The sequence below is a fragment of the Oryzias latipes genome, chromosome 5 (genome assembly GCF_053564925.1).
Source record: "Oryzias latipes strain Hd-rR chromosome 5, Olatipes_Hd-rR_3.1".
Lineage (NCBI taxonomy): Eukaryota > Metazoa > Chordata > Actinopteri > Beloniformes > Adrianichthyidae > Oryzias > Oryzias latipes.
In genome coordinates this window covers 14,350,816-14,362,368 of record NC_136241.1, presented here as the reverse complement: position 1 = coordinate 14,362,368, position 11,553 = coordinate 14,350,816, and positions in this window count along the sequence as shown.

Here is an 11,553-nt window from a genome sequence, read left to right as displayed (position 1 = left end):
CATTTTCCTTCTAGGTTAACAATTCAGTTTTTCTGATCCCGCAGTTATCAGAGGGAGATGTCAGGAATTGGCAGGACCCAAAATGCAGTAAACTGGGCTTGGTGGGAGAAACCTAAAAATTTAATAAGAAAACTAAACCTGTCAGGACCAAATGAGTAACAAAAAGGTGACAAAACAGTTATTGAAGAACTGAAAACCAGACTCTTAAATACATAGGGGGGCATTAACACAAATCAAGACAGCTGTGGAGGATTTAAAACCTAAACCTGATGAAAACAGAACTTAAAGTTACATTCACATCGGAGATGTGACACAGTCAAGAACGAACTAAACATGGGGTCTTGAATGTACATATAATCCATAGTGTTCACACTAGACAGGCAGGAAGGAGCTTCTTCCTCGTCTTCTACTGTTTACTAGCGCATGTCTGCCATGCAAATCTTGCGGATCTTGCTCCAGGTATTTTTTTTCTATTTTCTATTCTGTTATATGAAAGAGTGTCATAGAAATCCGTCCGGGCACAAACCACAATTGTTAATTTCTCCTCCATGATCAATTTTCAAACGGTTGTCCCTTCCGTGAATTTAAAGGGATGTTATCCATTAGTCACTACCAAATACGAGATCCTGATTGTTCAAACTTCTAGTTTAATTTGCAACTCCTGATCAATGTCTTAAAATGTTGTGAATGCAAGAGTTTTGACGTGAAAGCCCGAAATGCGTGTTTACATAGACTTTTCATTTAAAGTGGCCACTTTAACACGTGTTGCCGAGGGCGATGTAAACGTAACTTGACAAAAAAGGAAGAACCGCTGTAGTAAGACGTTAAAAATAAAGAATTTGTTTGTAAAGTTTTATCAGTTTTATAATCCAACAGCTGAAAACGAAATGTGACCGAAAGATCAGCTTAGACTTATTATTATAGGTAGATGCAGTTGAATGTATCTAGGGAACAAAAAGTTTAAGTGTTTTTTATACAAGGAGAACATCAAAGACAGGATTCAAACCAGCAGCTGTCTAAAAGGCAGCTTTTGCAGCCATAAGAATTTAAGTAGGAGGAATTTTGACGGCTTAGAATCGTCTTTTTTCTAAAAGTTCTTATGCTAATATGTGATTATTATGCTGTTAATACATGTGTAGTGCAGCTGTGGCTGCAGTAATTAGGGTTATTTAAATTGTGTTGATGAAGCTTTTTATGTCACCGCTTTAAGGCATTCATTCTGACTTTATGGCATGATCTGATTTTTTTTTTTTTTTTTTTTTTTTGGTGTTCTATATACTGTTGTCTGTTTCCATGTTGTCACAGTGACAGCAGTACAAGGGTGTCACTGAAGGCCTAGTAGTGAAATGCACAGCCTGCCACAGGGATACGCAAAACAATCTTGTCACAAAACAAGAGTCTAAAGAGGTTCCAGCTACAAGTACATCTCAAGTTACCAATGATACAATAAACTGTCAGTGGAACAACAGGGCTGACACATAAATGGGAGCAAATTAGTTTTGTTGTGTCCCTTGTTTTGTTGATACATTTCCCTAAAGAACGTTTCCCATTTTTCAGTCTATTCCTTTCATTTTTGTATTTCTTTTCTCAATTAATTTAGTTAATTTATTTCCAACCTCTTGCTTCTGTTTTAGTCATATGGAACTGCCTCCTTGTTGCTTAGAGACCTTTTGTGTTTTCTCAAATATTCATTCCCTTTTTTTGCACATTTACAGAGCAATAACACTCAAGGTGTAAGCTCATTTAATTGAACAATAACACTAACTTTGTCCATTTTAGGTCCCTAATGAACCACTTTCCCACTCAAGAAAGGAGAAAGTGTCAAAACTTGATCATGCTGTAATAAGGATTCATTTTGTCACAATAGTTATTCCATGATAGTTATAGAAAAGGATAAAAACATTGAAATCTATAAGATTTTTAGTAGCAAATATGTCAATGATTCACACTTGTGTGAATCATTTTGTGTCCAAACTAGAGCAGAAGTCTCCCATTTGTTGAGGCTGACACCCAGTGATCATCTCTTTGTGTTGCTGGATCCACCACAGGCGCCAGTTTTTCAGCTTTTTGACATATTTACCGGTCCTCCACTCATGTAGCAATTATCCCACTGCAAATGCATAAAAATGCCAAACAGTTTCCTGTGCCAGCAGCTCTTTGCAGCAAGCACTCCTGATGGTTTTGGCACCGTGTCTGTCATATGAAACACTTTTAGTTTTTTTTTTTTTGGTAAACCACGACATATAATTTTACAACAATTACTTGATCATCTGTCAGACTCATTCAGGTTTTGATTATAACTCATTTTAGTTTTGATTCACTTCTCAGTGTTCATATTTAAAATATATTTTCTTAAAGTCTTCCTCCTTTTTCAATAACTGAAACATTTATCTTCTTAACACCTCTGAGAAAATGTATATGAAACTTGAACAAATGTTTACACCAAATCCCATTATTTTTGTGGATTTAATGTCATCAACAACAATTTTCTCTCCAATGTTGTGTCTGCCTATAGAATCAATCTGTGGTTCTCAAACACTGGAAAAATCAAGACACTCCAACTGATTTGTTTTTTCCCCCATTTTACATACAGCTCCCAACGGCAAGATGAGGTCATGTTTAAATATTTGATTTGTTTAGGGAGTTAATTATTAGCCTTGCATTGTGATTAGTCATTTTTACTCTTTCGTTATTTTTGCAAATTTCTTTTTTTCTAAATACTTTGTCAAACTTTACACCTAAAAGTGTAAGCCAGCCTGACCAAATCAGATCCCCCCAGGATAGACGCTATAAGTATTGTTCAATTTCACACTCGGTATTGTTGTATATCAACATTGCTAAAAATGGACATGACTAGAACTTGGCTTTAAAAGAGTTTAACAACTTTAACATCAGCAAAGCAAAAGCAGCAAAGCAAAAGCAGCCAAGCACCGGGACGACGAGCACATCAGCTCCGCCTCTCCACTCTGTTGTTTCCGAGTGTTTGCTTTCTGATTCAACCCAAGCAAGTCCACCTTTCAAATTATCCAAAACAATGTTTTTCTGGGGGAAACAACACACAGTTTCTGAAGTTTGAAACCAAAACAGACCCTGGTGAGAATATTCAATAGAAAGTAATGCTGTAAACTGTTTCCCATGCAGACGGTTCAACCCAATTTAATCTCTGTGATGTTTTGTGAGTTCTCCTTCTTATGTTCAGCTGAATACATTTGAAAATATCAACAAAAAAATCATGTCTGTGCTCCCCAGCCGAACTCTTCTGGAGCCAGATCTTTACCTGAGTTCAGTTTTCATTGAACCTCACTCTGCTTTGCTTTATGTTTCATCAAGAGGAAAATCCGAACTTTCATTTTGGATAATACTTGACACATTGAGACATGCAATCAAATTGTCTTGTAAAGTAGTATTTGAGGGGAAAAAAACGGGAAAAAAAAACAAAGATAAATAACCTTAATGTGCATCAAATTTACAATCTTGTGTATTTTGGAACTTTTTGTTATTCTAAAATTCATGTACTGGGGTGGGGGTGGGGGGTAAATAAAAAGAAATAAACAAACGAAAGTTAAAGCAAACTAAGAACGGATGGTAGAAAATTACAGATTCGTTTGTAATGTTAGTGTATTTAACTACTATTTATCATCCAAAATGAGGTTTTGGATCAAATGGTAGACGGTAGACGGTGGAGCACGTGATGCTGTAGTATCGCGAGAGCCGACGAGAGGAGTGTGGTGAGTTTACTTGGCGGCGCGTAAGTTGTGAGCAAACATTTTTGATTTATTTAATTACACCGCCATATTTAAATAATCCAGAAAGTTTAAAAAATAAAAATCTGAAAAAGTTTGTCAAGCATTTGCCAGCCTGGATGACCTGGAGGACCTGGAGGATCTGGAGAATTACATCGACGAGTGTTTCAATACCTGCCTCATGAAGAAATCCAACACCGCCACTCCGTCCACCAAACGCAACCGTCCCGAAGACTCCCCGGGGGCTGCCTCCTCCCCAGGCAGCAACATGAGTGATATCCTGGATTCGATTGATAAAAGGCTCTCCAGCCTTGATTGCCGTTTAAATCTGCTGGAGATCCTCCATAAGAAATTCCAAGGTCTGCGAGAGTCTCTGGAGTTCAGCCAACAGCAGGTGCAGGAGCTCACAGCGGAGAACCAGGCCCTCAGAGAGACCGTGAAGATCTTGGGCCACGACACCGCCCGTCTCTCTGAGGAAAACCGATCCATCAAGGAAACCCTCCTGGATCTTCAGGCGAGGAGCATGAGGGACAATCTAGTGTTCGCAGGGATTCCAGAAGAGGCAGGGGAAGTCCCGGAGACCATTGTTAAGTCCTTTATAGAGGTCCACCTGAAACTCCCCAAGGAAGAAGTCCAGAAGATCTCCTTCCACAGGGTTCACCGGCTCGGAGGAAAAAGGCCGGACAATCAGCGTCCCCGTCCTATTGTTGCTAAATTTGAACATTATAAACAAAAGATGCAGGTAAAAAGCAGAGGGCGAGAGCTGAAAGACACACATTACAGTGTGAATGATCAGTTTCCAGGCGAGATCCTCCGCCGGCGGAAAATCCTCTTCCCGCTGAGGAGGAAGCACCTGTCTGCTGGAGCCCGTGCGGTGGTTGCCGTTGATAAACTTTTTGTGAATGGCAAGCTGTTCCGGGACCCAGAGGTAACACCCTGGCTGTGCTGAAGGCTTTCAGAGGCGCACTGACATCTGCGCTGCCCAGAAGAAACCCGCAAACTTATTTAACTAGGAAATAATCGGATCATCAATAATCCACACCTCTCAGGAAAAGTGTTTTTTCTTTCTCTCACATTCATGTTTCTGTTGTTGTTTCGTTGTTTTTGTTTTTTGTTCTTTCTCTTTTCCTCTCTCTTTTCTCTTGTCCCCCCCCCTTCCCATGTCCTCATATGTGAATCAGGTAAAGTCAACGCAACCACGGTGAGTATTTATTTATGCACGGAACGGGCGCGCGCGCATACTAGCGCGCATAAGAGCATGCACACGCGATCCCGCACACACACGTTGATAAACTGCAAAAACCTCACTTAGGCTCACACAGGACGCACGTAACATGCAGCTCATAGCCAAGACACGTTCACCCACAACGCACAGCGCTTGTCAGTGTAGCAGGTACGCACAGCGGGCACGCGCACACGGACGGGCACACGCACTATTTAGCCTTGCACTCTCCCGGTTAGAACAGCTATGAACAGTCTTAACATCGTTAGCTGGAATTTGCACGGACTTGGTCCTGGACCAAAGAGATTGAAAGTGTTAAATCACCTGATTGATCTTAAAGCAGATATAGCTCTGCTGCAGGAGACCCATTTATCTTTATCAGCTGGTCATCTCCTGTGCTGTTCCCAGTATCCAGTTATGTATTCTGCCAGTTTCAACTCCAAACAAAGAGGGGTTGCAGTTTTGATTAATAAAAATGTTACATTTACTCATAAGGATACAGTTACTGACCCAGAAGGCAGATTTGTAATCATTAATATATCCATTCAGAACAAGGACTTTTGTATAGCGAGTGTATACGGTCCTAATTTTGACGACTCTTCCTTCTTTCACAGATTCTTCACCTCACTCTCAGTTCACTCTGACTCCACAATCATTATAGGAAGAGACGTCAACCTTGTTTTGGACCCTGAACTTGACAGACTCAGCACAGCAGCAAACCAGCGTACATGGCAGTCTGCAAGTATTCTAAAGCAGTACATGAATGATCTGGGTCTCTGCGACGCTTGGCGCTCATGTCATCCAAGCACTAAGGGGTTCACCTTTTTTTCTCCAGTTCACCATTCACACTCCCGTTTAGACTATTTATTAGTCAGTAACTCCCTTTTGAAAGAAATTAAAAGTTCCAACATTCATCCAATTATTATCAGTGACCATGCACCAGTTTCTGTTACTATTTCAAGGGAAGTACCCAGACCCTCGGGTTCAACCTGGAGGTTTAATACATCTCTGTTAAAAGAGCAGGAATTTATTGAATTCTTTAAAAAAGAGTGGGCAACCTTCTTAGAATTCAACGATACTTCTGAAATATCACCAAGTATTCTTTGGGAAGCAGCAAAAGCAGTCATGAGAGGGAAAATCATCTCTTATTCAACGCATAAAAAACGCAAGGAGAAAGCAGATTTATTAGAATTAGGAAATAAAATAAAAACTCTGGAGACTGCTTATGCTGCTTCTGCACAGGAACACATACTGGGGGACCTGAAAAATTTAAAGCTGCAGTTAAATGACATCATCAATAAACAAACACAATTCCAGATACAAAGGCTTCGACTGGAAAGATATGAAAACTCAAATAAATCTGGCAAATTTCTAGCTAATCAGCTTAAAATTAATAAAGAAAAATCAACAATCACTTCGATTATGGACCAAACAGGGAATGTCACCCATGACCCGGTAAAAATTAATAATGCGTTTAAAGACTTTTATCAAAACTTATACACTCCACAGATCAATCCATCAGAACAAAGCATCAACTCATTTCTCAACAATATAAACCTGCCCAAGTTAAACGAAGATCAAATCACAAATTTAGACTCTCCGCTCTCGTTGTCTGAGCTTCATGAAGCTCTGTTACTTATGCCTAATGGTAAAGCACCAGGGCCTGACGGCTTTCCTGCAGAGTTTTATAAGGAATTCTGGGAACAACTGGCACCAACGTTTTATAAAACGGTAAAATTTATCAATGAAAGCCAATCTCTACCACCTAACATGAACTCTGCCAACATTATCCTTCTTCTAAAACCAGACAAAGACCCCACGAGTCCTTCAAGCTATCGCCCCATTTCTTTAATTAATGCAGATGTAAAAATTATCTGCAAAGCACTAGCACAGAGAATAGAAAAAGTCACTCCTCACATAATTGACTTTGATCAAACTGGATTCATCAAAGGCAGACACTCGGATGACAATGTCCGCAGACTCGTTAACATAATAGACTTTGCTACCATCAAAAACCAGGAAATGACTATACTATCACTGGATGCTGAAAAAGCCTTTGATAGAGTAAATTGGAAGTTCCTCATTGCTGCCCTCCATAAGTTTGGGTTTGGAGAATCATTCATCAATTGGATCAAAATATTATATCACAACCCCAATGCATCAGTTAGAACTAATAAACAGACTTCCAACAGGTTTTTTCTTGGAAGAGGAACTAGACAGGGTTGCCCACTCTCCCCCTCTCTTTTTGCAATATTTATCGAGCCTCTAGCTGCAGCAATAAGACAGAATGAGAGTATTAAAGGAATTAAAACCAAAAACAGCCATCATAAAATTAATCTCTATGCAGATGACATATTACTGTTTTTAAGTAATATACATTCTGTAAATGAAACGGCAACAATCATTAATGAATTCTCTTCTATATCAGACTATTCCATTAATTGGAATAAATCTGTTTTATTACCACTGAACAGTAATGCGGAGCAAGGACTCACAATACCAGTTAAATTAGGCAATATAAAATATCTAGGTATTTATTTTCCCCCCAAAATATCAGAACTGGTGCTGCTAAACTACACCCCATTACTGAAAAACATACAGGACGATCTAACACGCTGGACCAACCTGCCTTTGTCATTATGGGCAAGGTAGCCACGGTTAAAATGAAAATCTTACCCAAAGTTAATTATCTCTTCTCAATGATTCCCACACAACCGCCATTAAAATGGTTCAAAACATTAGACTCATCCATATCAAGCTTTCTATGGAACAATAAACCTGCAAGAATTAGTCTAAAAAAATTAAAATGTGCAAAATGCTGTGGAGGATTAGAATTACCTAACTTCCACAATTACTTTCTTGCAAATAGATTACAATACATCTTAAAATGGTTAAAAAATAATCCAGAAACCAACTCATGGTTAGACTTGGAACAGGCGTTATGTGGAAAGATCAACCTGTCAGATCTTCCATTTATTAGTCAAATAGTTAAAAAACAGGATTGTTTCAAAAGTATTAATATAAATGCCACTTTAACAGCCTAGTGGGAATTTCTCAAAATATCAAAATCATCAATTCAACCGTGCAAAATGACACCCATCTGGAACAACCCAGACATCCTCATAAACAAAAAAATTATCCACTTCCCAGCTTGGCAAGCAGGGGGCATAAAACAACTAGAGCACATAATTATTAATAGAAGATTCATAACTCCCCAGGAACTTCAAGACAAACATGGAATATATAACTTCTTGGAATATCAGCAACTTAAATCAATTATTACTAAAAAGTTTAAATACAGAGACAACGATTTAAAGCTACCAGATGTAGTTACCACTCTGATCAATTTCTCAATGAATAAAACTCTCTCCAAAATATACAAACTTTTATGTAATTTAGATAACAATATTTCACTTCCGACAACAAAATGGGATGCGGATTTGAGCATCAGCACAGATGAAAGTTTTTGGTCAGAACTTTGTCTAAACACCTTTAAAATGACAAAAAATCCAAATCTGCAGCTAATCCATTTCAAAACTCTTCACAGAATTTACTACACTGGACAGAGGATGTTCAAGATGGGTCTCAGTAACTCAGACATTTGTCAGCACTGTGACAGTAATCTACCCGACAATTACATGCATGCACTATGGTTCTGCACGCCTGTCCAGGCTCTTTGGCAGCAGGTATGTGCCGATCTATCAGTCTGGCTTAAGGTTTCAATCACAGCTTCACCGTCACTTTGTGTGCTTGGTGACATGAGTGCCATCGATGTAGAAGGAGGATTAGGCTCTATCATTTTCATAACTCTTTGCATTGCTAAAAAAACTATTTTAATAAATTGGAAAAGCAAAAAATATATAAATATAAGTCAACACAGAAATCTGCTGCTTGATCATATCAGCTTGGAAAAAATGTCAGCCCAAAGTTCAAGTAACTTTGAAAGAATTCGGTCTCTCTGGTCTCCCATAGCTAGCTCCGTGACTTAGGGGGTGGGGGGGGCATGGTCGTCGCTGCTCCTTGCCCTTCTGCCGTGGGCCGGGGTGGGGGTCGGGGCCTCCGGTGCCTGGCCGGGGGTGGTGGGGGCTCCGTTGGTCGGGGGGTCGGGTCCGGCGCCTGGGTGGGGCGGCCTGGGGCGCTGCGTGGTCCTCTGGGCTTGGGTGTGGGGGTGCGTGGTGGGGGGGTGGGGTGGTGGTCTGGCTTGGCTTGGCTTGGGGGGGTGGTCCCTTTGCCTGTGCTGGGGGGGGTTGGCGGGGGGCGCTGCTCGGGGGGGGGCCCAGCGGCGCTGGATGGGCTTCCCGTCTACACCTGGGGCTGGGATCGGCCCTTCCCTGGCTCTGGGGCGGGACGGGACAACCCTCTTGGGGCCCCCGGTCGCACTGGGTGTCATCCGCTTCGGCTGCGGGGTCTGGGGGTGGGGTGGGGTGGGGGTCTTGTCGGCCCTGTCCTGTGGGGGGGCATTCTGGGGGAGGGGGGGGGGGCACTATTGGTACGGGGCAGGGGGGGTTGACGGGTCGGGGTCTCTGCTGAGGCCATCGGCGGTTTCCCCGGCCGGTTGGCTGCCTCGGTCCCGTCGAGGCCTGACCAGAGCTCTTCTAGGGCCGGCGTTTGGGGGTGGGGGCCTGGGCTTGCTCCGGGGGGGGCCGGCGCTTTCTGGCTCCCCTCTCTCTGTGTGGGGGTGGTGGTGCTGGGCCTGGGGTGTCTGCGCCTCCGGGGGTGGGGCCCCGGGGCTGGGTGGGCCTGGCCCCCTTGCTGGGGGGGGGGCGGGGGACGGCTGTTTGACCACCAGGGGACAGTCTATCATCTGTCCCCAACTTACCCCCTTCCTCATATAACCTCATAATAGGGTGAAGGGGTGGGGGGCTTAGCCTGCGATGAGCCTTGGGGGGGGGGGTTTACTAGGCAGTGACCCCCCTCCTGTGGTTGCCGTATGGAGTGGGCCCCCCCTCTTTCGGTTTTATTTGCACCTTAGACATGTAGGGCCCTTGGTAGGGGGGGTGCTTGGACATCACTGCCAGCAAGCAGCGGATGTCCTCCTAGCACCCTACCCGCCAATTTTAACCGCACCTTAGACATTTAGGGCCCCTTGGTGGGGAGGGTGAGGGGACGTCACTGTGAGTAATCAGGAGACGTCCCCTTAGTGCCCTACCCGCCAATTTTAACCGCACCCCCCTTAGTACACACACCCCTCCCCCCTCAATATATACATCCCAACATAAACACACACACATGCACACACACACTCTCTCAAACACACATACACGCACACACATTTTGCAAGGAAGGTGGGACCTAGGACCATCTGTCCCCTGCCTCTTCCCTGGTGGGGGGTACGGGCCCCTTTGCAACGGCGGCTGTGTCCCCGGGGTGCCGGCTTCCTGGGCCCGGCGGTGCTCTCTCCGCGCGGTGGGGGGTTCACATTACATCTGAGCCGGGGGTGTTCGTGTCCCTGGGGGGTGGGTTCTGGTCCTTGCTCCTGAGTGCTGGGCCCCGCCAAATTTCCAACTGTGGCCGAACCTGGTCGGGCCATATTTACAACACCCCTTGTGGGCCCTCTTTTTTCCCCGGGGTTCCCCCCTTCTGGGCGGGGGCGGCGGGCCCCTGCCTCGCTCCTCCCTGGACCAACCGTGGGCCGGGCGGATGGCTGCCTGGAGTGCGGAGTGGGTCTCCCTTGGGGGGTCCTGGCTCGTACCTGGGGTTGGGGCGGGGGGATGCCCGGAACTCCTGGGTGGTGGTGGGGTGCTCGTCTGGGGCTGTGGGCGTCCTTCTCCGGTGGGGCCCTGCGTTGGGTTCTCCCGGCGCGGCGGGGGGGCTGCTCTCCTGGTTGGGCTGGGGCGGCGCCCTCTTTCCCTCCGTGCCTCCCTGCTCTCTGGCTCTGGGGGCCTTGCGGCGGCCCTGCTGGCCCTGGCCTGGGTGGCGGGCTTGGTCGCCCGGGCGGCGGTTGTTCCCTGCCGGTTCCCGTGTGGCGTTGGGGGGATTCCGGCTGCCGCTGCTGGTGCGGTGGGGGTCTTGGGGTGGGGATGGCTGGGCACTCTCCCTCCTTCTTTTCACGTTCCACCATCCACTTTAGAAGAACATAAACACTCACCTGAGCACAGGTGTTAGCTCAACAGACTGAATGACTGAAATATTTCACACTAGTTGGTTTTAAGGCATAATTATGCGTGTGAACACTATCTGTTTTGTGTACATGTCGACAGGTGGACATTTTTGCAACTAACAGGTGTGTTTATAACATTTGAGTGTGTGTGTGGACAGGCTCCGCCCTTTTTTTTGTTTTTTTTTACATTTGAACCTTACCATAATGATTAACAACCAGTAAACTTGTTGCTTTATGCTGCTTCATGGTCTTATCCCCCTTCCCCTCCTATTATCACCCCCTACCCCCCCTCTCTCTAACGTCCCTCTCTCTTCTTCCCCTCTTTCCTTTTCCGTCCGGTCCAACACCAAAGATTTTCAGACATGTTTGAAATTAATAAAGTTTGGCCTCAATTACAAAAGGGGTTTATTCAGACATACCTTTGGTTTGTCTGAAGATTAATAACCCCTCTTGTTAAAGTAAAATATGTCCAACCCAAGAGGCCCTCA